Below are 25610 nucleotides of genomic sequence, written 5' to 3'. Positions count from 1 at the left end.
CCTCAGCTTGTGGGTGCTGCCATATGAGGGATGCAATAGCAATGACCACCTCCTATGGTTTAATAACCTGGATTCGTCTAGGCACTGCTTGTCTGCTCATGCTTGGATCAACGTAGGGGAGTTGAACCAGATGACCTTCAAAGATCCCTTCCAACTCAATTCTACAATTCTGTGTAGGTGGATCACTCAGTAATAGCAATTGATAGCGGTACTTTATCGTCAGCATCACTGTTTTCCTTGTAAAACCCTAGAGTGAACACTAAGGGAAAAATTAGCAACAAGGGAGCTTGCAGCCATGCATCTCTGGTTGCTTTTCTGTGGGTTCCCAGGGTGCTGGCTCCATCCTCTGCTGTGTTCTCTGCTTGTTCTCCTCTGGCTGAGGCAGTGTGGGACCCGTTCCCACGTTTTCTCAAAAGAAAAATCTCATAAGAAAACACAGCAAGTTGTCTCATAGTTTTCATAGCGTAACAGGTGGAAACATGCAAGCAATGTTGAAAAGAAAAGAAAAAAAAAAAAAAGCCAGTGAGGCAGGGCCAGCTCTGTTGTCAAAGCATCAAAAACGAGTTAATAAAAACTCTGACTGTTGCTCTTCTAGGTTAAACACTCCCAAGGGCTCAGCTGCCAGCAGCAAGCTTAGCTGCAGACATGACCAGAAGCACTTGTCAGCGGGAGCCTGGGGCAGTTTCTCCCCACACCACCAGTATGGTCTTAGCTAGAGACACGTGCATGATGCTGGCACTGCTGCCCGGAGAGCTGTGGGTGCCCCTTTGCTGGAGGTGCCCAAGGCCAGGTTGGATGGGCCATGGGCAGCCTGAGCTGGTGAGTGGCAGCCCTGCCCACAGCAAGAGGTTGGAACCAGATGATCTTTGAGGTCCCTTCCAACCCAAGCCATCCTACGGTTCTATGATTCCCTGAGTCTATGCTTGGTTAACGCTGATGGCTGCTGACCTGTTGCACGCCCATGCAATGCTTCCCCTTGCTGCTGTGACAAAGGAAACAAGGAGCACGACAACTCTGGGCTATGGTTTAATGAGCCAGAATGGCAAAAATCCATCACGCAGATGAGTCTTTCCCAGTGACGTTTCCCTTCCCCCTGTGCTGAGAGCTCTGAGTCGCAGCACCTGCTTGCTTCAGCTGCTGTGATTAACACTTGGGGAAGACAATGCTCAGCCAGGCTTGCTTTCTTCTCCCCAAACAATACTGAAAATCTCCCGAAAGTGGCGTGCTCTGTACGATTTGAATCAAAATCTCCGCATTAATAAGCACGCCTTTGGACTCGAAGAAGTGCCTTTTGTGTGGGGCTCTCCCTGAATTTTAACAAGCACAGCTTTTTTTTTACAGGAAGAAAAGGAAAATCTAGGAAGAGAAGCAGGCGCACACACAAAGACAAATTTCATTAGGCTCTAATCTCTGACGGGCAGCTCCTTTCCGACAAACACTCCCTTTCAGCCCACCGTGCTTTGCTGTTGTTTTGTTCCCACCCAAACGCATCCTATCCCAGGACAGCACGAAGCACCAGGTCGGACACCTCCAGTAAATGCCACATCCTGGCATGAAGCGAAGAGATGCTGAAAAGGGTAACAGCCTATTTCTTCCCTCCGAAAGGTGCAAGGTTGTTAATGAGGTGTCCCATGCGGCACAAGCCCAGCAAATCCTTTGATTAAAACCAGCTTGAGTGGCAGAGGCTGAGTTATTTGTACTCAAGCCCTTTGAGAGATGGCGGTGGTGGTGGCTGAGAGAGGAGAAAAGGATGAGATATCACGTCCACGAGGCTTAATTTGGCAGTGTGGTTTAAGGCGATGTCAAAAAATGGGAGGGGGTTGTTAAATGGTATTAGTGCTTGGTTTCTTAGAGAGAGCAATGCTGGCAGGAGTAAGTGCTTTGAAATGCTGCATTTTTTTTGGGGGGGAAAGGGGGGTGTTGTCAAAAAGTCCCAGGTTCAAGCTCAGCTCTTCAGAGCCGGGGTTTGGCTTTCTGCTGCAGTTCCTCCCTGTTGCTTTCTGCTCCAGTGAGGCCCCCAAATCCTGTGTGTTCCCAAGGATCTGCTCTAAGGCTTTGGCTGTGAGCTCCCATACCTGCAGTCACAGCACGGAGAGCAGAAAGGCGGGCTCTCCTTGGCTCTGGGCTTTGCATTTACTCTCATTGTACTGTAAGAGCTCCCGCTCTGTTGTATTCTTACTTTGATGGCTGGAAATATGAGTCCACCACAGGAATGGCAAAAAAAAAAGCATAAGCGTGTTTGGACGCAGAACCAAGGCAAAAGCAGCTAGAATAAATAAATTACAATGGGAGGAGGAAAACGCTCAATTCAAGCTCTCCAGCACGCTGCAGGAGGAGTTCACGTTTTTGGCCAGCAGCCCTCCGGAGCATTCCTGGCATAGCTGCTCCAGCCCCGGGGGCATTGGGTTGTTTTTGGGTCGGGTAGTTCCAGCTATGCCTGCAGACTGGGGAGGGGTAAATCCAGGTCGCAGCGGCTTTTACCAGATGCCATGATTTGGGGTCTGCTGGTCAATGGTGAACCAGCCCTGGCTCTGAAACCCAGGTGGGACCCTGCAGGAGGGAGCCAAGGATGGAGCTGCACAATGGGAGCAGCCAGGAAAGAAGAAAAGACCCAATTTTTCTTGCCTTTGGACAGGTTGGGGTCCCCTAGTGTGGAGCTGGCTGGGAAATGGCTTTCATGCCCCACAAAAACGTTGTGGTTGCAGACAGCCTGCCCAGCCCAGGTGGAATCAGTGGGATGAAACGTACCCCCAGCTCCAACCCAACAATGAGAACGCAATGTGCATTGAGCCCGTGCTGGGGATGCTCTGGGTGCACTGGTTTGGCAGGACTGGAACGCAGCTGTGAGAGCTTCCCAGAGGAAACGTTTTGGAGAGATAGAAAAAACAAAACAAAACAAAACTGGGGGAAATCTGGCAACTTCAAGTGTTTCTGAGTGGGGAGCCTCTCCTGGAGTTTCATTGGCGCTGTAAATATTTGGTCACCTAAGAGATTTCCTGCACGTCATCTGTCTTCTGGTTGAATGTTCTGGCTCCGTGCTGTAGCTGTTGGTGTGCACAGCCAGGTTCCCCTACGAGATCAAACAGCAGTGAGGCAGCCACACGCCCTCACACTTCACGCCTGCCTGGAGATGGGCTCTACGCAAATGAAATAAATCAGTGAATGGGGAAGTCTTCAAGTTTGTCACATTTTCTGTAGTCTCCTTTGAGTGTGTGTACGTGCCAAAAGTGCCAACCAAGTGTTGGCACAAGCCTTGCCTTATCCCTTCCAAAGTTGCTAAATGTCTGCGAGCAGCATAAGGCTTGAAGGAGAAGGGAAAACAGCAGATGGTCCGGTGATGGTTCCAGTAGAGGATGGGCAGAGGGACTCTGGCACTTGAGAGCTCATCTGGTTATTTTATGTGGTGACATCATGTGTGCTAATGAAAGATGTACCTCGCTTTGTAAACACTCAGTGCTCAGCTATTCCGGCTGCAATAACATTACGCTAAATGCAAAAGATAACAAGGACTCAAGATAATCATATCAAGCACGTTTGAAAAATTGACCACTGCTTAGAAAAACAAAGACTGAGTTATATGCAAATGGGGAGGAAAGCTGGTGATGCCCCCCATACCTCCCCCAGTACGACAGCGTGCTTTGTGCATCGCAACCCTGAGTCCATAAAATGTGCATTAGACAACAGAGATATTTCAGGAGAAAAATCCCAGCACTGCACATCTGTTCCTCAGTCTCCCATGGCCAAGAAGCACAGGGCAGACTTAGCTGCAGTCAAAGTGCTTTTGACATCCTGCTCCTCCAGCAGCTCTGTGCAAGCTCAACTGGAGCCATGGGACACCCTGTGCTCCCCACATTAAACACACACACAGTTCTGCCAGCATTGATGCGTGGGGCTTGAGCTAAAGCAAATGACGGGCTCTGGATCAGATCTCCCTTGAAGAAGCTAATAAGTTTCCATCCCAATGGCTGCTTTGGATTTAACATGAAGACGATGTGCAGAAATGGCACTTGACAGAGTGCAGTTGGTACCTGTTGCTCTGCGCACAGAGCAAGGCATTGGGAGACAATAGCGACCCGTCCCTGCCCCGCTACCAGGCTGAGCTTAATGGAGCCTCCGTGTGGAGGTCAGGACTCCCTGTAGGGGAGATTATTACCGAATAAATCAGAGCAACTCTGAGCGAGCAGCTTTTTTCCATTACTGCAGGAGAACCTGGGGCATGGCGGGGAGATCAGATATCACCAGCTCTGTCCCAGCTCGCGTGCAAGGGCAAGGGGAGAGCGTGGCAAAACATGTGTTCTCTCTGGAAAGCTGCGGTGGAGAGACGGCGTTCCAAGAAATCAGGTTTTCAGCCACACTGAAAGCGAATGATTTACTGGGAAACGAGCACTGAATGTAAACTTCTTTCCCCTCTGCCCCACTGCAAATGGTCTATAAAGCAATCATTCACACGCTCATCTTACGAGGACGTATTGCAGCTCGGGCTCTGCTTGTGTGCAGCTCCCTGCAGGTCTGATCCACGTCCATCCTGCCCCAAGAGATCCAGGGGGAAAAAGGAAGGGATATGCCTCGCTCCTCTGGAAAATCTGGGAGAAAAAAGGCAGGTTCAAGGATGCTAGGCAGTGTGCTCTGATTGCTTGCTCAAGTGGATGGAAGCTTTTATTTTCGAGTTGAATCAATCAATTTGAGTGAATCACTCTGGTTGCGTGATCTGCTCCACTATCTGGCACCTCGATCTCAGTGGTGTTTCGGCCATGAGGACTTAGAAGGAGAGAGCCTAACTTTTTATGTGGTCTACTAGTAATAGGACAAGGGGAAATGATCTTAAGCTAAAAGAGAGGAGATTTAGGTGAGACATTAGGAAGAAATTCTTTATTCAGAGGGCAGTGAGGTGCTGGCACTGCTGCCCAGAGCTGTGGGTGCCCCATCCCTGGAGGTGTTCAAGGCCAGGTTGGATGGGGCCCTGGGCAGCCTGAGCTGATAGGGGCAACCAGCCCATGGCAGGGGGTTGGAACTGGATGATCTTTAAGGTCCCTTCCTACCCAAACCATTCTATGACTCCACGATTCAATGATTCGTTTCACATGGCCAAGCTGCCCAGCTACAGATTTCACTGGGAAATGATGGACTGTGATGCCAGGGCTGGGAAGTCGGTCAAAGTGACCTAAACTGGGAAAGAAACAAGCTGAAAGAGTAATAAAAGCAAGGGAATGGAGCACAGGGTAAACAGAATGAGAATTGCGTGTCATGTTTCCCTGGATCATCTGGGCCTGAAAGGCTTCTAAATATAACAAATATTGAAAATTTCAATCCCATCCAGTATAAACAACAACAAAGTAATTTTTTTTCCCGCCTGGCAGAGAAATAGGAAAAAATTCCATTTGGATCCCACAGGCAAATTAAGGACAGGATGAAGCCCTGCCCCATGCGGTGGCATGGCCCTTCCTAACCCCTCCGGCTGCTTGAGGCCACGGCTCCAATCCCAGTCTGTGCTACTCTGGCTGGGATGCGACTGGGAGCATCCAAGCATCTGCACATTGGCTCTAACCAGTATGGGCTTGGAGGAGCTCATGGCAAAACCCACCCTATGTCTTCAGCAGAGCCTTTTAAGGCTGCATCTCAAGCTGGAGATTCCGCCTTACCGAAGGAGCACAGGGCTGAGGAAATTTGCATCGATAACATCTGGCCGCCCTGAGCAGCTGCAATATTTTTAACTGCGTGTGGTTGTCCATGAGAACTGGAAAGACCCTGCCCCAAACAGCGTCAGCCTGGAGTTATTATAAGGTTTTTTCCTGTGTGAATGGGAAATGCAATTCGAGTAAAGGGGACGGCGGTGTGTGGCCCGGGATGGGGTAAAGCCCTTCTGTAGTCATGGAGGGGATGGAGAGCTTCCAGCAGACACTGGGGCTGGAGGACATGGCTAAAATGTGCAAAATTGTCAAGGCAGAAACTAAAGTGATTGGGAACTGCATCCATCTTTCTGAATGTCCAAGGCCAGAAGTCTTGCTGACAGTGAGCAGTGAGGTTTGCAGTGATACGGCTTTCAGGGGGCAAATGAGCAGTAGATGGATGGCAAAGTGGGCGTTTTCCAACTACTTGTCCAAGACACTATCTAGACTATGAAGGATAAACAGAGTTAACAAAGCAGTGAATAAACAAAGGACGTCAATATGACCTGATTTCTATCAGTATTTGCCAGTATTTAGTCCGTTCTCTGCCATGTGGCTGTGGTTTCCTGTTTATACAGGGCCTGAAGGAGAGAGAGTCACAACAAAACCTATAGCAATGGGCGCCTGTAATTTATCTCATTTCTGGAGCTGACGCCAGCCCCACAACTGCAGACAGATCGCTCCTGCTGCCTGCTGGGCAGCCACCCATGATCAGGTGCTGGCAGTTGGTTCTGGTCTTGTTAGGATCTGAAGTCATTCAGTTAACCCAAACAAGGGAGACAATGTCATTCAGTTACAAGTGAAAAAAAAAGAGTACGGGAAATTAATTCTTTGTAATTTTTGTAGCTTCTTGTTTGACATCTGATGACAAGCATCTCTGGAGTCAATCTGAGGAACATATGTACAAAGCCTTTTAAGGGAAACATCTGCCTTATCATCTGCAATAATTTATATTCCCAAGGCTGCTTATCTGGTGCTGACTGGTGAGAGCCCTGTTGTGCAAGCTGAGCTTTTGCAATTAACCTTCTTCCAGCAGACAGACACTCTCAGTGCCTCCTCTGGTGCTCTCAACATGAGATGTCTCAACCTGTCAGTCATCATCTCCCCTCTCCCAACCATGGTGGAAAGAATCTGCAGGGGTCTTCCCATGTCCCGATGGAAAGCAAGTGAGAACCTTGTGTAGTCTTGGTTCAGCAGATATAAGAGAAGGATGGAAGGCCCTATGGGATGATAGTGATTTAAAGGAAGCATGGAAGGCCCTATGGGATGATTGTGATTTAAGAGAAGGATGGAAGGCCCCATGGGATGATGGTGATTTGAAGGAAGCATGGAAGGCCCCATGGGATGATTGTGATTTAAGAGAAGGATGGAAGGCCCCATGGGATGATGGTGATTTGAAGGAAGCATGGAAGGCCCTATGGGATGATGGTGATTTAAAGGAAGGATGGAAGGCCCCATGAAATGATGGTGATTTAAGAGAAGGATGGAAGGCCCTATGGAATTATTGGGATGGGAGACCTCTCAGAAACACCCAGCCCCGGTCAATGCTGCTCCTGCCAATGTTGGTAGGACTCGTGGGGATGACCTCGAAGGGGTGTAGTTGATTTTAAAGCATTACCCCACAAAAACAACTGTTCTGGATCCAGCTAGCTGAGGATCCTGCCTGTAAGAGCAACCAAAAGTGGATGTCTGCAGATGTGAATGGCTATAAATCCAGAAGTGTATATGGTGTTCCCTCCTAGTATTCTTCCCAGGCTGGGTGTAGTTGCTCTGCATTTAGCAACCCTCAGCGGTGTTCTCATTGCCTGAACCCATCCAAACCTCACAGCACGATCACTGTGGGTTGAAAGTGTTAAGTGCTGAGAGACATAATGAGACATGGGGAGTTGGAAGCTCCCAGGCCTCCCCAGCTTTGCATCCTGTCCTTCTCCATCTGCACAGTCCCTCCCATTCACATGTTCCCAGTGCAGGAAATGCCAGGAGAGAGTTACGTGGTTACAGCTTCTCTTGTTGGCTTTTGCTGTCTGGAAACTGGATGACAAAGGTAATGAAGTAGAGATATCACAGAAAGGGAAGGGCCCAAAACTTGCTTTAAAAAAAGGGGGAAAAAAACCCAACACGTTGATATATGGGTCCCTTTCTTGTAAACGGGGCACATCCAACTCCTGATGCCCCCACAGCAGAGTCTTGCAATATTAACATCTTCAGATTCAAAGTGAGAGCCAAGCATGAAATTGAGCTTCAGATGGGAACTGTCAGTTTAGTAATGCTTTTATTGGAGCAATGTAGAGCAAATTAAGGAAAGGTTTTTATTTTTACTTTATGTTTGAGCTATGCGGTGAGATCTGCAGTTGTTGCTTTACATATTCCATGCTTTGTTTACCTTTGTGTCACTCTGGTGAAGATTTTGAATCTATTTTAGTGGCATAGAAAGAATTTCCTGTTTGTTCCCGTTGGAAGGGACTTGATGAATATTTCCATATAAAGAAGGGGGGTCTGAAGGAGAGTGCTTATCTTGCTGTTTCCAAGGAGGAGAAAGGTTTCCCATTTCTGAGATGTGCTGGGATGATGCTGTGAAGTTAACCACAGAGATGACCACTTGTGGAAATACTGATGGCATGGGCAGTTGATGCTCCTTCTATTGAGGTACTTGCTGAAGACCTAAAGTCTTGCCTTCTGCTTTCTAAGTGTTTTTACTGCAATGTCATCAATCCATACCACAGACAATTAGTGTTGCTGCACTGCAAGATGTGGATTCAACAGGATTGTTTATGAGACTCTAAATATGGAGGCAAAATGGGGGAAGAACTGTCAAGCCACCCCATTTCCTGCTTCTTCCCCTATATGAGCCACGGTTGTGGCTTGAGTGTTGGGCTAACTAATGTAATACAGACTCTGAAATACCTGAACAATGAGCAAGAGGTTTCCCTCCCACCTTAAGGACATCAGATGTGGTGCTGCTGGGCAAGGCAGAAGGCAGGCCTCAAAAGCTCAAAGTGAGCTTGTAGGAAGGCTCAAGGGAAGAACATGAAGAGGTGGAGAGATGTTCACACATGAACATCCATCAGCCTGTGCAGTCAGTGGGTCAGAGAAAGTTCAGCAGCTAACGCCTGAACTCTCCCCAAAGAAAATCCTTGTTCTTGCGTGTGCTTTGGCTTATGATAATTGTTTTAGTCAGCATTTGTACAGCATAATTAGTTCGCTCGGCAGAAACACATAGGAAAAAACAGCAAAAGTGCTCCAGTGAAGGCATTGCAGGAGCGTGGCTTTCTGAACCGTCTAGATAATCCCTGGACCCCTTTGGATACGCCTGGTTGAGGAGGCTCGCTCTGCTTTTGGCCTGGTAGGATGCCACTCCATCACCACCTCACCGAGTCCTGCTGCAAGCACAGCGCAAGGCTAAAGGCAGATCTATAGCTCAGGCTGGGCTCCCTGCAACCACAGGTTGAAAGGTCGCTATTTGGTGTGTGCTGTGTTAATTTGTCATGTGTTATCTCTTTCAGCTACCCAAGCAGCTGTGGCGTGTAAAATACTCCAGCCTTCAGCTGAAAAGCAACAAAAGCGGGGGTCTGAAGCCTTTTTCATGTAAATGTTTGCTAGCAGCATGATTGTCTCACAGACCCCACTGAAGGCACTCAAATTCCTTTAAGGGTTTGTGGTTATGTGCTCCTGACAGTCACCGTGACAGCTCTGGTCACACCGAGCCGTCCTGACATCCATGCACTCCTCATAGGAGCTTTCCTGTCTTATGGGACTTTTTTAATCACCTACCATCAGTTAATGGACACTTAAGATGAAGTAATTTCCTTTTTCTTCTCCTGCCTCTGCTGGTCATTGGTGGATGAGATCACCTGCTTTTTATTTGGGGGGTCCAAGGAAAAATTGGCAGCCTTTACCTCGGCTTTCTTTTCCCCTTCTCCTTTGAGCAGGGTGGAATTTCTGCCGAACAATTAACATTCATTTGCTAAGTGGTTCTGCAAGCCTGTTTACAAGAAATGCAAATACCGAAGGACTATGGTGGTTTTGTATTCTCGGGTTCACCTAAAGCAGGCTCTGATAATGAGGTTTTGAGCACATTTAGCTCTCGGCATGCCATGAGGCCGAACATACGTGCAAGCCTCTCCAAGGTGGAGGTGCTAAGGCATAGGGCATCTTCAACATTTTGAAAATGCTGTTGTATCACAGCTTAAAAATAGAGGTGGTTTGGACCTCTCAAGGTGTTGTGGAAGGGAATTTCTGACTGAGAGGGGTAGCTTGAAAGCACAGGCGTTGCAGTGGATAAAGTGGACCTGTGATGTTGGTCTCCCACAAAGATAACCCAAGGAAGCTGACGCCTCCAGGACTGCATTGTTTCACATCAAACTGTCTGCTCGCGGAGCAAACTCGATAGCAGGGTGTTGATTTATGAAGTGGTGGCTGAGTTCCCAACCAGAAGCAAGCAGAAACGTTTTCCATTTGGGGTGTGACAGCCCAGGCTCCATACATCTGCAAAACCTGGTAGTGTTTTGAGAACTGAACTTCCCATGTGGATGTGGGATGAGGGATGTGCCGGTGATTTGGGGACGGTGAATGGGTTCCTCTCACCTCTCCCCAAATGCTTGTCTTCCATTTAGGTTGTAGGCAGAGAGCCATATGACATCTCTACTTCTGTTGGCTTTGGCCAATGCATTCCGGAATGACTGGGGGGAGGACAGGCAGACGTACAGAAGTTTTCCCCAGGAAATGAAGCTAAAAATGGATTTACTCCTTCACAACCAATTAATGGACTTCAAAGAGCAAAACCGAGGGATGGCTCGGGCTGTGGAACAGTTTGGCACAGGATGGTGAGAAGGGGTAAATTTAGCACGATGGGACAAGCCAACCTGAAGACCTCATCACAAAATAACCCCTTGAGGGCATTCACTTGGAAAGTCTCTGCTTAATTGCAGCCTGATTGCTGCTGTGGGTGCAGTTCTCATGCCTTTTGAAGATGTCTTGAGACTGGCTGGTGGAAAACTGTACTAAAACTTGTTTTTTTAAGATATCAGTCCAAGCCAAAGGAAATATGCCAGGGAGTCGTGGATATGGTTGGAGCCTATCAAGATGCAGAGATGAGGAAAGGCATATCTTGTTTCCTCAAGCAGGGAGAATTAACTGCGTGTGAACAGGAACATTGCTGTCCTGGAAATAGTCGTAGGGGCAGCAGCGGCAAGCATAGATAGAGTTTAACTCTTGCCTTTTTGTCTTTCATACCTCAGAACAAAGAAACTGCTTTGTGGGTCATCAAATCAGAGCTTAGGTGGCTTAGGAACCACCTTGTGTGTTACTAGACACAGTTGTTTGCATTGAATTTCTGCAGCATCTCCTAGTATCTAATTTTCAGCCGACGGAAATGTAAAACTTATCCAGAGGACCTTGGAGAAACTACAGCTGACAATTAAACAAGAATGGGGGTGAATGAGTGCCTTAGTAGCTTGCTAGAGGATGCCACCACCATTGCCCAAAGCCCGAGTGAGGATTCTGCAGCCATCATGTGCACGGCAGCACTGTGGGCCCCGGGAGGGATGCATGAATAAACTCACCCTTGGTCAAGGTTACAGTGCGAGCTGATTGCTTCTGATTAGGGATTTGTATTCAGTTGTGAGATCCCGCGATTTTTATTACCTTTACGGTAATAATTGCAAATAATAAAGTGACAAATGATTGTAATTAAATTTTAATTAATTACAAAACCGTTACTTTTTAAGTTTATTCATGGCAGTGACAATGATACTGAAAACAATTCATTAAAGCACTTGCTATGTAAATTATGAAGCAAGGCATTAATATCAGGCAGCTCGTGTGCTCGCTTTCTGCATGGCAGCAGGGAATTTGTCTAAGGGACAGCAGCTCTGCTGGATGATTTTAACAGCTTACTTTAACGAGCAGAGAAATATTAGCTACTCTTGAGCTGATACTGTTCCCAAAGTCAGGTTCCGCAGCACCCTACAAGTTGCATGCAACCCACGTGTAATGTTTTCCAAGTTTCACCAGCTCATAAACATAGAAGCCCTGCTGTCCAGGGGGAAGGCACAGATCAAGGGGAGACGTGATCAGACAGAAAGGCACCTCCAGCTCGGACGAGGAGAGCCTAAAGCAGGGAGGCACACCCAAGGTTAATAACACGTTGCTCCACCAGCTTCTATCTAATCTTGGAAAACGTCCTCTGCCGCAAAGAAAAATGGGAAAGTGATTATGTGACTTGAAATAAGGTCTTGCTCCACTGTCTAGACAGCTTTAAAAAACATCAAGCTGGGGTGTTCCTATTTATGAAAAATGCAGCTGTACTTCTGCCTTCCTCGAGCGAGAGAAGAAAGAGGGGCACTTGAGGTCAGTTGGCTGCGACGCGCTCACTGAGCCCGTCCATGGGAATATATCCCTCTCTTTTTCTTCCTTTCTTTGTTTTGCTGCTGGTGCTGCTCAGCTCGTGCTCCCAACCTGCCATCCCCAGCAGCTGGGTGTTGAACCAGGGGGCTGTGTGCAGAAGGGCTGCGAACCTATGCTTTTTCACTACAGTATCACAGTCAGAATCACTTCCCCGAGCAAAGCTGCAAGCAGCCTTCAGACCCTTAATAGAGTCTCTTCTAGACTCCATTAAATTGGAAGCATTCAATCTGCCCTGAATGCAACCTCAGCAATTCCCTCCCCATTATTTTAAGCCATGATAAATTATTCATAGGCTATGGATTCTATTTTTTTTGCTGATGGTGTCTATGCAGGTGGAATCGGATGCCCAAATGGGATGGGCAGGACCTCCAGCATGCCCTTCATCAGTGGGAGCTCTGGAAAGCCACACAGCATCCTGTGGAAATCACAGCATCGTTTGCTGCTGATGCTCAACCTGGATGGCCAGAAACCCTATTGATCAAGAGGCTGTGTCCTACAAAAGGGAGAAATAGGTCAGCAGATACGTTAATCCCAGCTTGATCTAAAGTCTTCGGGACAGGTGGCAACCCTCATTTAATGGAACAATGAGATCATTAGGAATTCGTAATGAACTGTACCGCGGCCATGGAAGTAGGTCACGCTTACCCCAGGAAGACATCAAAATGAATCTGTTCCCATTCATGTGCAGGAGTGGAGATGGCTGGGGGCAGACCGATAGCTCTGCCTTGGGATCTGCTCACCAGATGATTTTAGGAATGAAAGGGGGCAAATGCAATGGACATAAAATGATTTACATCGTCCCAAGTGATGAGAGGACTTAAAACATGGGCAGATTGAGTTGGAGGTGTTGCGTCTCATTGGCCATGGGCCGTAGCTCTGCTGCCCTGGGGGGGATGGCAGGAGGATGGTCAGCCTGGGAAGAAGCATTTCCCAAATGGGTCCCAAATCAGGGTCAGTGACCACCCAGGAGGAAAGAGAAGAGCCCTTCAGTCCTACCAAGGTCCCTAGGACTGAAAGTCAAGTATGCTTCGTGTCAGTAAGCTGTTTTGCTCTGTAGACTTTTTCCTGCTCCTGTTGATTTTTGCAGGTGAGAATCAAGTGCTTGTGATAGGTCTATGAATCAGAAAAGTTCCTTTTCTTCCCTGCATTCCCTACTGCCTCCAAACCCTGACATTCTTACAGTCCTATGTAATTCTGTTAGCCACCAAGAAGGCAGGCTGCTGCCCTGCAGGAGGAGAGCAGGCAGGCTGGGCTATGAGGAGGAGAGAGCTTAGCTGAGCTAGCAAACAGCCCAGGATTGAAAATAGGAAAGGTTAGGAAAATATTGTGCCAAAGATGCAATAAGTGGTAGTGGGGCTTTGAGGGTTATTTTATTTTATTTTAAAGGCATATTTGAAGGAAGCCTTTTATAAATATTTAAACACAAGAAACTGATAAAGTAACACGTGGGGGCTGGTTTGAACTCCTCCAGTAAGTCACCATGCAAAACTCATGCTGCTACCAAGGATCCCTATGTTGCAGTGTACTTCCAGGGATAGGGTTCACCCATTCTCCATATTAGCTTTGGCTTTTGTCCTAACACCACACAGTCATTAAGTGCAAGGTGACAGGAGGTGGATGGAGATATTTTTCTGGAAGAATGGGAAGGTAGCTAGAAAATTCTTCAGGTCTGGGGGACTGCTGAAGATGGGCTGATTTTGTTGGATTATTCAGGAAAGGGCAGCCTAAATGGGAACCCAGTCTGGCCATGGTTGCTGTGTTACTGATGGTATGGCATTCAAAAGAAGTGGGAAGAAAAAGTCCCATATGCGTGCGTCCCTGGCCATTAACGAGGAAGGAAGACTGCACTGTGGTGATGCCAGCCCCCTGACCTCAGCCCTGCCCCTCTGCTATCAGTTCTGAGGGCTTAAACAAAAGGTAATATCCATTTGGCTGCGTGCCGGGCAGCTGATAAGGGATCACCTCTCACTGTTAATGAGGAAAACTGACACAGCCTTAAAACGTGTCCAGAAGAAAAGTGAAAACATTTCAAAGAGTTCCTTGAAATGGAACATTTCTAGTCCTTGAAAAAAAAAACACAAGGTAAGCGCGGTTCATGTCAGTAAACATTTTCAGCTTCCTCTTAAATAAGGTCTGTAAAAATTAAATCAAATCCTCTTGAAGTTCTGATGTTGAAATGGAGATTTTTTTTTTAGAAGAGTGAATTGAAATGCCATTTCCAGGCCCAGTGTGTCAGAGATTCGTGGGAGCTCTCCGAGGTCTGCCTGGAGCAACCCATTCCAACCTTGAGCAAGGCTTAGCCAAGATGACCTGAGACCATAGTGTTTCTTGTGCACACAAAGAGATTCAAAGCAAGTACTGGTGGGCTATTCTTAACTTTAACAATCTTTATTTTAAAAAGAAAGTAAAACTCAAGGATATTTTTCAAATATGATAAAGCATTGATTCCTGGTGCCTTTCTGCTTGTCTTTGCCAGCAGCTGTTTGGTTTTGTTGTGGTTTTTTTTTTTGTTTGTTTGCTTTTTGTTTTTGTCCTATCCTAGTAAAGGAGCCTCACAGAAATAAATCTTACACCTCACTGGAAGCAAAAACATCATGGTAGCCAGGCTGACATGTCAGAAAATCTGGATTCAAATCGTATCTTGCTAGTAACCTCCCATGTGGTTCCTTGGAGAAACCTCTGTCCTTCTTGCTTTTTCCACCTGGACAGACAAATTTATCTTTCTTTATTTTCAGTGAGCACTCTTGAGACAGATACAGTAGTTAAACTGCTGTTCCATTGTTAGCTATTCACAATGGTTGGAAACATTAAAACAGTAACAGTCATTAACAGCTTGAGTTAGATGACAAGAGTTTTACAGTATGCAGTGTTGAAATGTGTCGTGCTAAAGCTGCTTCCAAAACACACATGCAAGAGGATAGCTCTAGCTGCTTATCTCACGTGGAACTGGCAAGTTCTTTATATTGTTGCTGAGCGGTGTTTCCTCCTTGTGTGTACATGCAGACTATGAGTGATGCTATCTTATCTTCTTTTTCATGCTGGCAGTCTTCCCGCTAACTCAACCTCTTTTCTAAAGATAAAAATTGGCAACAGGCTATGCTGGTGTGGTTGGCGTCCAAGGCTGTGGGTTCCTGTCATTGCTTACTGTGCAGGCAAAGCTACATGCCTCCGTGAAGGCATTCATTTTCAAGCTCCTGGACATTCAGGTAGATATGTAGTATCTTCTATGTGGAGGAATAAACAAGATGACCCCTACAGGCCTGTAAATCCATGGCATTCCCAGTCTGGTGTCTTTCTTGTTGGCGTCTAGTTAAGAGAAGAAATTCCTCTTGAAGACCTCAGTGTTTCATTTATCATTTATGGGACAGACAGACAGAGAAGACATTTTGTGGTTCTGTTCAACACTTTTAGGTCAATGAGAATTCTTCCTTCTTGGCCATTTTGGATGAAAATCTTAAAGTATTAAAAAAAAAAAAAGTATTTTTAAATGCTTACATCTGGGGACATGCCATCAAATCTAGCTTAGATGTGTGTTTTATTAACCAGATGGTAATGTCTTATTTACATTTCTCATATAAAACCATCTGTGCCTAAACTGGGGAGATGCTGCCTCTTGCTACAGTTGGGAGTTTGGCTGCAGGGGGTGTAGCATTGCTTTTGTTAGCGTTCAGTTTTCCTCACTCTTCAGAGCTGAATATGTAACACTAGTTTTATTTAACCTTGTTCTAATTATAGGATTACAAAACTGCAGTTGGCTCTTTCTGCAACATTTTGCTGGCACCCTGTATTTGCTGCCCTTAAACAAAATTGAAATCTATTGCCTTGTTTTCCCTTGATACTGAACTCATAATTTGCCTCCTCTATTTGCATCCCTTGCATGTAGCATTCTCTACCACCAAATAATTCCTCTTCCTCCTTGGTGTGAAATCCTGGCTACACTGAAATCAATGGAAGTCTCGACATCGGCTTTGACAAGGTCAGGATTTCTCCCAGGGTGTTTGTTTTCTTTAAGCACTTACAGCCTGTTACTCCAGCCAGTCTTTCCTTGAGCCAAGTTCAACACCTCCATCTCCGCCATCGCTGTTGTTCTTCTATGAGCTCCCTCCAAATTACAGAGTTGGGTGCCCAAAAAAGAACATGCTATTTCAGGTGTCGTCTAAGTAGTAACCTCATAGAAATACTATTTTTCTGCTATTGGCTGCACTACCAATTTTTTTTTACCTTTCTTTGTTTTACTACTGTATCCTGTTGCATTTTCATGTCATTAATAAAGACATGACAAAAAAAATAGACCTTATTCTGACCTCCCTATGGAATCCACAGCTCTGCCAACAACATACTCTGTTGGTTGCCTTTTTGCTTTTTCTTCCATCTAGCTCATAGTGTGCATGGACTGTTCCTATACGAGCCAACTTGAATTAATCTTTCACAATGTGAAGATATACCATACTAAAGGCATCATCATGTTAAAAGTAAGAGACACGTGGGAACCAGATTCTGTCTTTTATGCAAATTTTCATTATTTGAAAAGAAATTTGAAGGAACATTTGTTTTCCTTTTGTGCCAAAATAGAGTATCAAATTCAAATTTGCCTACAAACTGATTTTTAAAGTGAAAAGAAAATCAGTCACCAATCAAAATAGTTGGATTTATATTGTATTATGTTAGTATGAATAATGTAAGTTTATGTAAAACTTATATGTAGAAGATAAAATACTCTGATAAAATCAAAGCTGTAGATTGATAAAATCATAGGTACTAACACAGTGCTCTCAGAAAGCAAGATGGCTTCACAGAACATCACTTTACGGTGGAAAACTGTCCAGTGAGATCTGTATTAACTAGCAGCAATAACCTACGATATGTTGTTTCTTTCCTAAAACCCACAAATACTTCTCATTTCACTGGGAAAAATAAATAATAATAATGGCAGAATTGTGGAGGCTTTCTCATCTTACAGGTCTTCTTCTTGCCATCTTGGAAAATAAAGCTGTATTCAGGAAAGAGTGGTTATAAACCAGGCTGCAGTTATTAAATGACAGAATCATGTTTATGATCCATTATTTTGCTATTTAGCTAATTCACAAGTTATAGGAACTGAGTCATTGCAAAGAATTAGTGTGGATTTACTCTCTGCTTTTTCCTATGTTCCTTTTCCTCAACACATTTTCTAAATTAGAAAATCACCAGCTGTGATATTAAATTCTCTTTTTCTTAGCACTTTAGTGTTTGCCACTCATAATTCCACTCCCTTGCTGCTCAGTTTTGAGCTAGCAGTTTTGTTTTTATGAAGAGCACTGTGCTGTATGCCTCAAACGGGTGGGCATTAATTCCCATTGATACAGTTACGAAGCTCTTGTGAAACCAGCCCAAGATTTGGCAAGGAGAAGCAAAGACATCTCTGAGCTACGTGGAGGAGGTGTCTGTGAGAGCTACCTTTGGAAAACTGAGATGTTTGCATCCAATCTTAGTCTTACAGTGATTCTTGAACAGTGACCAAAAGACTCACTGTGGTTGGAAAAGACCTACAAGACCATCCAGTCCAACCATCCGTCTATCACCAATAGTTCTTACTAAAGAACTTCCCTGATAGTCTGCAGATCTACTGATTTCCCAGTAGCCAACATCTGAAGGCCTCCAAGGTGCTTCATTTTAACTACAGACTTTGTGCGTGAGCCAACGTGTCTCTTGCCTCCCATCCATGGGTCTTCGGTGGCAAGAAGGCAAACATTTATGAATGCTCAAAATATTTGCTGGATTTATTTCTGACCAGTCATCCCAATATTGTTGGAGAATGTGACTGACTGAGCAAACCAAGAGCTGGAGTTAAGAATTACTTCTTGCTAAAATTAAAGCAATCATTGGCCTCGTTTGCCTTCACACAACCAGGCATGGGCAAGGTGGTTTAGTATCCACCAGGACAGGCTATGGACATCTCAAAGAACTGTCACCTGAGCCTAGCTGTCCTCAACCTGACACCTCATTTTCTTGACTTTTCTTCTTTTCCCAAACATCTCTTAAGCACAATAATTATTACACTGATGTAAGAAAATAAGCAAAATGGTAGGAGCATTTCCAATGATGTGTCCAGAGTGAGTTATTAATCTGACAAGCTATCCAAACACTCAAATTTATCACATTGTTATAATTTTTTTTTCTCTCTCTTTTTTTTTTTCTTTTTCAGGCTACAAACAAGGTCAAAATAACCATTCTGAGTACTAAGAGAGCTCCATCACATCAACTTGCTGCATAATTCCCTTCTGTCAGACTGGCTTCATAGGCTTGGATTTTGTTGCCTGCCGCTCTCTACCAGACCCTTGCAAGCTACACAAGTGAAATCTACAAGCAATGAAGAATAAGTCCTATGCTCTCAAGGAAAAGATGAGAAATTTAGGTGCTAAAAAATGGAAACTCTCCAGCAATACCTATGCTTACCTCTTGTCTCTCTAGAGGTGCCTTTACTGTCTCATTATATGCTCCAGGATTGTGTTTACTTGAGAGAACTGAGGGAAACAGGCAGAACTGAGTGGTGATGGGACTGTGGTCTTATGCAGCCACGTATCTCTACATGGAAGGCATTAGGAGGAGGTGGGTCCATTGCGTTTGCTCTCAGACCTTGGGAAAGAAGCCTGGGAGCTTCACATCCCTCCGTGTGAGGAGGAGATGGGAAACGCTCAGCACAGACCGCTCCGTCTTAAGGCTTTCCCATCACACTGATTTTATTTGTGTTTTGAGATAACTCAAGATTCGCCGTGGCGTGCTTACAGAACCGTGGTTGTGCTGGGAATCTCAGGCAGGGTCAGGGCAGGCAGTTTGCTTTGGCAGGCACGGTGTGAGCGCGTGGGGTGAGGGCTGACCACCGCCTTCACTCCACATTGATGGGTTGGCCATTTTCCTTGGGTGGTGGCCAGCCGTTCCTGCTCGATTCACATTACAGGGCTATGTTTGCACTCTTCTCCATCATCCCAGCCATCCAGATGTGTGACAGACGCGCACACATGCACTGTGGATGCTGTATTTTGGCTGCAGCTGAGGTAAATATTATTTCTATATCATGAGGAGGATGAAATGATACCTCTGGAGGATTTGGGAAAAAGACAGAGGAGTCTCAGTTTGTTATGAGCACACTGTCATGCAACAAGAAATAAAGCAAGAGAAGAAAATGCAGCCTACTGATAAAAAGGATTTTGGCCTTCAAGCGGATCCTGGTCAGCCCCTTCCAAAAAAACAACATGTTGTTTGCAATGGCATCCTCCACCCCTTGTTTTCTGTTGCTATCAGGACACTTCTTCCCCCTCTCCTACAATGCGAGTTGCTCACAGCTGCTCAGCTGCAGCTCACGCAGAGCCTGACTCTGGGGTCCTCAGCCTGGAGGGGATAGGAGAACAACACAAGCTCATCCAACTGGTAAGATCCTGTCCATAAATTAGAAGTGCAGGCTCACAACTCTTGTTTTTAAACACTAAGCACATCTGATTGCTGTGCTAAAGACTCTCATCCTAGCAGAAAACTATAATGATCACAAAATCCTGCTTAATGGGGAAAAAATGGGTACATGGCAGAAGCACGAGGTTGGCTTGGAATGTATCTCTTGCCCCATACCTGGCACCATGTGACATCCAAAGCACATCACAGCCATAGGATGGCATCGTGATGCTGCTGTGAGATTGTCCCATGTGCACAGACTAGAGCACCCCAACCTCATCCCTGTCCCCATAGGCAGTGGTAGTGCAGGGAGGGAGGGCTACCCAACACAGGGCAATGTGTTCGCAGGGTGCTTTCCATCCCTTTTCTCTATAACCTCCACGTAAACATAGTTACGTACAACATCCCACACTGAGTTTTTAAGGAGGATTTTCTGAGCAAGAAACAGAGTGTTGCCATGCTGCAAAGGTAGCTGGGCTGATGGGTGGGCGTTTCATGGTTCCCCCCACCAGATGTGCTCTTCTCTACCCACTGTGTCCGTTCTGTGAAAAGTGAGTAGTGCTTTCTCCCCATTCATACCTTTCTTAATAAAATAAAGTATTTTTCCAGACTGCCCATGATTTAAATAAAGCAGGAGCAGGTTAAATCCCTCAAATCCCTTCCTTTAACTTTGTGCCCCTATTACAACTGTGCTCCTGGAGCTGGGGCATTCAGTACCTCCCAGTCCAGGCTGTAAAGCATCCCTCCTTCCATCCCCTTTTTCCTAAATATCTAAAGGAATGGGTGGCTTTTCCCCACCCTCTCGTGGCCCTCTCACTCCCAGCTCTGTGAAACATGAGTCCAGAGCTCAGGTTTTCTCACGCTTCCCATCTCCTTGCTCAGCAGAGCAGCTGCAGGCAGTCTATATGGGAACACACGGAGGGATATTTTCTGGATTGCCCAAGAAACAGCCACCAGCTTGGAAGACATCCATAGGCAGCGAGATGCAAACACCATTTGCAGGAGATGCTCTATGGCAGAACCAAAAAGTGCCCAAAGGTAAGGGGCAGGGATTTGGCACTGGATGATCTTTGAGGTCCCTTCCAACCCAAGGTATTCTATGAATCTGTGATTCCAGGTTATGCTGAGATTTTGTGGCATTCAAGGCCAGGCTGGATGTGGCTCTGGGCAGCCCAGTCTGGTGGTTGGCGACCCTGCACATAGCAGGGGGGTTGGAACTGAATGATCATTGTTGTCCTTTTCAATACAGGCCATTCTAGGATTTCCCATCAAGACTGCTGCTCAAGGAGTTTCAGTGCCACTGTTTTCTGCCTTTCCATACCCCTTTTCACTGAAAAAGAGGTTGAGAGTGTGAAGTCCCTCTTCCTTGAAGTGAACATGTGGAGGTCTGGAAGGAGAAGTTAAAAGCCTGAGGGCACCCTGTCCAGCTTGGAAATTGCTCACAGGAAAGGCAACTTTCAGCACATCCATCAGATGACTGAAAACCAAACGCAGTAAAAACGCTCCTTTAGGGCCAGGACAGCAGCAGGATGAAATCAGGGTCCCAGAGCCCAGCATAAAGCTCTTTGACCAGGGTTAGCTGTCCCCTGGAGGCTGATGTGACGACCTGCCCCGCCTCCCTAGCGAGGTCCCCTCCGCTCTGAGATCATCTCTTTTGCTGGTGTCTAAAGCTGACTCAGTGCTCACACGTGCTGCTTTTTGGCCTTATTTATTACCATTTCCCAACATCCAAAATAAACAACGCCTGAGGTTCTACAACCCCTTCAAGAGAAAGCTGTGCCTGTGCTGGGGTCCTGCACCCCCCAGGCTCAAGAGATGATGACAAATCCCCTGGCACGGGCAATGCCTTTCAGCTAAGCCCAAACCTGTTTAGTCTCAGGGGCACAGGGAGCTGAAAGGAGAGCTTGGTTGGCAGGTCTGGTTGAAACAATGCAACTGGGGCATTCCCCCCATACTCCTCTGCAGATAAATCACAGTTCAAAGGAGCCCACATAGCAGCAGCTGGGATATCCGAGCCAGCAGCAGAAGGCATTATGTGCTTCCAACCCATCCCTCGCCCCTATAAAAACACACAAACAGGAGCAGAAAGGCCACCACCTGTGGGTCTCAGCCCTGGGTGCACAGAAGGTAGGATTCAATGGGCAGTCCATGGGCATGGGGAGATGGGAATGGGCGAAGCCATGGGAGCAGGACTGCAGCTTGCTGGCTCTAATGACGCTGGGCTATGCCAAAGGGCAGCTTGATGGGTTTAATTTATCGCTATTCCCACCCTACATAATCTCTGAGAAGTGCCACTTTCAGTTTGTATATCTTTCCTTGACATGTATATTTAGCACTCATTAACCACTTACCTTGGGCTAATAATTCAGCTTTTTGTTCCAAACTCTAAATTTCCTCATTTCCGTGAGTTCTTGGAGCCAAAGAGAACATTTCTGACAGATTAATCTCAACTTTGTGTGAAGGCTTACTGCAGCCTTTTGGTTTATTTGAACAAAATTTTCCATGTTTTTCAAAGATTAGTCATTATGAAACCATCTCATTGCTTTAAAGCCCTAAATGGTTCCTACCCCTTTCAGCGAAAAGCAAGTTCAGAATGTCAGAAATTGGTTGTTTTTAAGAAGGAAAAAATCCCCTCATTACATCTGGGTGCTTTTGCCAAGCTTGCAGCAATTAACATCGCTGTTTCTGTCCAAATCCTTTACTGCTCTAATTTATAGGTGCTATCATTGCTTTATTCTAGATTCAATGGCCCGGTGGTTTCTTTTCCATCTATTTAACCTCTGTCAGCACATAAATTCTCAGGAATGATGGGGCCTGGAGTGAGTAGCTCTTGCACAACACCTTTGTGCAAACATTAAGTACACCGCAGTGCTTAAGCACGCGCTTCAATGTGACTTGAGTGCAATCTTAGCAACTGTGTCAAACAGATGCAGAGAGGATTAGGGCTGTTTGCTGGAAAAGAGACTGATGCAGAGGGGTTGAGCACCGTCATGCGTGATTTCCTGCCTATGCAGAAAGCAACATCAGTGCAACAAGTCAAAGCAAGCACAGACTGCACCGCAGGGTTTTCCCCATCAGCAGAAGTTGAACTTGGCTCGCAGCTGAACGTGAACCAGAACCACCAAGCACGGGAGATAACAAATGTTTAAATTCTTGGTCGCAGAGAAACTGGGGAGGTGCCACCAGGAGCCTCTCTGTATTTCCTCATCTTGCCCTGGGGGAACGCTTTGGTCAGCAAAAGTCTCCAAGAAGTGTTTTGTGGTTGGGTTTGGGTTGTGTTTTTGGGTTACTATTTGATTTCCACTGCTCAGCTGTAGAAGGAAATATGATGCACACGCACAAGGAATCCTCTGCAGGCTGCAGGAAAACAATCAGCAGCTCAGGCTGAGTAGGAAGTGGTTGGAAACCCAGACTAGAAAGCTGACAAGTGAAGCATTCAGCTTTGAGGAGGATTTCTCCCTCTGGTGTAGGTTATTGCCATTGGCAAAACCAGGATGGAGGACAAGAACACCTGGAAGCAAAACTCGGGGAGGCCTGGAATTGGGCAAGAGGGAAGGAGAAGTGTGAAACCAGCCCCCAACCTTCTGCTCTGCTGCAGGACTCAGCCTGCACGAAAATCCCCACCACCAGGATCTCATCTGCAAAGCCTGTTTTCTAGTCGCACAGCGCTAATTTGTGGTTTTGAGGAGAGACTATTGGAAAATAGCAGCACGAATCCAAGCCAAAGTTGCTAATTCTGGCTGGTCTTTGGCTTTCTGGGTTCCAATTGATGCTATATTTTGTTTGGAAACATGGAACTCAGACATAAGGAAAAACAAATTAGATTATGAAGATCTGCATTCATTAGTATGGCCCAATATAACCGAGTTTTGCATAGCACAAGGACAGGATATCCCCCACCAACACATTTTGGGGCTTTTTTGGGTTCTGTTTTGTATGTTTCATAATCATATTGGGTTGAAGATGTGCTTGAGTAGCAGGCACCTCAACATTTGCATGTAGGCAAATTAAGAGCTAGTTTCCCACGTAGTGTGTTCAAAACCAGACTCTATGCAAGGCTGGCTGCTTCTTTGTTAGGAGAAATCTCAGCATGTCTACACTTGCAATGGCAGAGAAGAGAAATATGCTGATTTTTGGAGCTGATATAGCCCCCGTTGAACAGAATGACTGAGTCCCTTGTAAGCTTCAAGGTACTTATGACATCTGGGGAACTCATGCTCAACCCATCGCTATGTTTGGTGGCAAGCTACTGACTTCTGTGCAGACTCCTGTGCCTGGTGGCTGCATGCCCCAGGTGATGGGGAGCTCAGCCAAGTCGTGGTGGGGATCTTGGCCAAGTGTTGGTGGGAAGATGTCCATGGCGTGACACCCGTTGGCACTGAGCTGGCAGAGGGACACAAGCTCTACCGCAAAACACAGCACCTGAACACGTTTGTTGGATTGGAGGTTAAGGCTGCATCTGCTGATTGGAAACAGATTTAAGAAGCAGATGAGATGGCAGGAATAAATCTGCTCAGGGAAGGGTCATTTTCCATAACACCTGCTTGTTATTGTCTTCTGCACAGCGCAGAGTCCTTTTACAACCTTGCATTTGGGGAGCTTGGCTGGGCTGCCAAAAAAAACAGAGGGAATCGCTCTTTTATGAGCCATCCCTTCTTCCCTTTTATGTTGTTAGGAATTTCCCTCTGCGTATCTCTCTCACAGATTCCTTTTAAAAGTGTTGCATCCAAGAGAAAGTGATCCATCCCAGTTTGGCTTCTCTCACATCAGCAAGTGGAGCTCTTGGTCTCCTTTTCCCTCTCTATTTTTTTAGGGTTTCCAATACATCAGACCAATAGAAGAAAAATTATCTCAGGTGAGAACTAATTATCACCACTACCCATTCTGGCTGGAGGGAAAGGTTTACCATGGATTCTACTTGGCCATGGACTTTTGATTAGGAAGCAACAACACTTGAAGACCTGGGTGAAGTGCTACTGAACTCAGCCAACACCAACCCAGGGTTAAAGTCTGTCTTCACATCCACAGGTCTATGGGTGCGGTAAGGGGTCAACTTGGCACTGATTTAAAAGCATAGCCTTGGTGTTGCTGCTATGTCTGAAAGTGCAGTAAACACCAAGCAGAGGAAAACAAGAGCTGCTTGAACACTTTCCAAGGGAGTGATTTATTTTTTCCCCTTTGGTAAACTCCCCTTTGTCAAAATGAAATCTTTCCAGGAGAGAAATTAGCTTATAAAGATTTTGGTCAAGCCTTGCATTTGTTTGTTTCCAAATGTCTTTTTAATGAAGTTGTAGAACCATATCAGATTTTGTAAAAGTCAGAATGAAAACAAGATGTATCCATTTTGCCTTTAAAAATGGGGCTGGAAGAGAAGGAAGAGCTTACACAGTTCAGTTCTCTGCCCCTGTGTGGGATCAAATATTTTTGGGATACGGATAAAAAGCCAAGAAATGTTAGCATTCCTTCTGCTTTGTTTTTATCCTCTTCCTCACTCTGCAGCCTCCCGTTTCACAGTGTTTTGCTACTGCCCATTAAATGCCCTCTGCTGCCTCCGTATTTCAGCTGCCCTGAATTAGAATGGCGCAACTCATTACAAACCTGAACAGGAGCATCCCATCCCCTGGCCCTATTGCAAGGTGCCTTCCTGCAGCTTTCCCCTGCTTCCCAGCCTAGGACAGGCCACATCTTGCCATGACCTTCTTGCGTCTTGTCCCTCACTCCTTTCCTAACCAAACCTAGGAAGTAATATGTGGCAATGCTGGAGAAAATCTTTTCTGTCTTATTAGCTGTTTAAACCAAACCCACGCTGTTGCTGCTATTGGAGCTGGCCAACAATGGCAATTTAATGAAATCCAAACATTTTGGGGAAACGTATCGATTTCACCTACAGTTTCAACAGGAAATTATGGAAACATTTCCATCCCATATAGTCAAAATGTTTCCTTCTGACCATTGCATCGGCTGCTTTTCTACCACAAATACTGCATGCAGAGCAGTTGATGTTCAGATCTGTATCTGATGTGTTTCAATATAAAAGTCAAACCAAAAAGAAAAAAAAAAAAGCCAAAAAAGCCCATTTTAGCTTCACTGGTAATTTGCTCTCGTTTGTACTTG

General features: G+C 45.9%; 1 long non-coding RNA gene across 16 annotated transcripts in view; it reads left to right on the top strand.

Annotated features, from left to right (window-relative positions):
• LOC101747364 overlaps positions 1 to 24750 on the top strand; it is a 72965-nt gene extending 48215 nt beyond the window's left edge. For 5 of the 16 annotated variants that reach the window (XR_005861514.1, XR_005861524.1, XR_005861507.1 and 2 more), the window contains 3 exons: positions 1342 to 1577; positions 12404 to 16047; positions 18256 to 20142. This is a non-coding gene — a long non-coding RNA (uncharacterized LOC101747364). Of the gene's footprint in view, positions 1 to 1341; positions 11167 to 12403; positions 16048 to 18255; positions 20143 to 20381 lie in introns of those variants that run through there. The other 11 variants (XR_006939842.1, XR_006939843.1, XR_006939844.1 and 8 more) reach the window with 8 other exon arrangements.
• Positions 24751 to 25610: the final 860 nt, after the last annotated feature.

This window comes from Gallus gallus, chromosome 7, assembly GCF_016699485.2.
Source record: "Gallus gallus isolate bGalGal1 chromosome 7, bGalGal1.mat.broiler.GRCg7b, whole genome shotgun sequence".
NCBI lineage: Eukaryota > Metazoa > Chordata > Aves > Galliformes > Phasianidae > Gallus > Gallus gallus.
The sequence above is the reverse complement of the archived record's forward strand: the minus strand, read 5'-3'. Positions and strand labels throughout refer to the sequence as shown.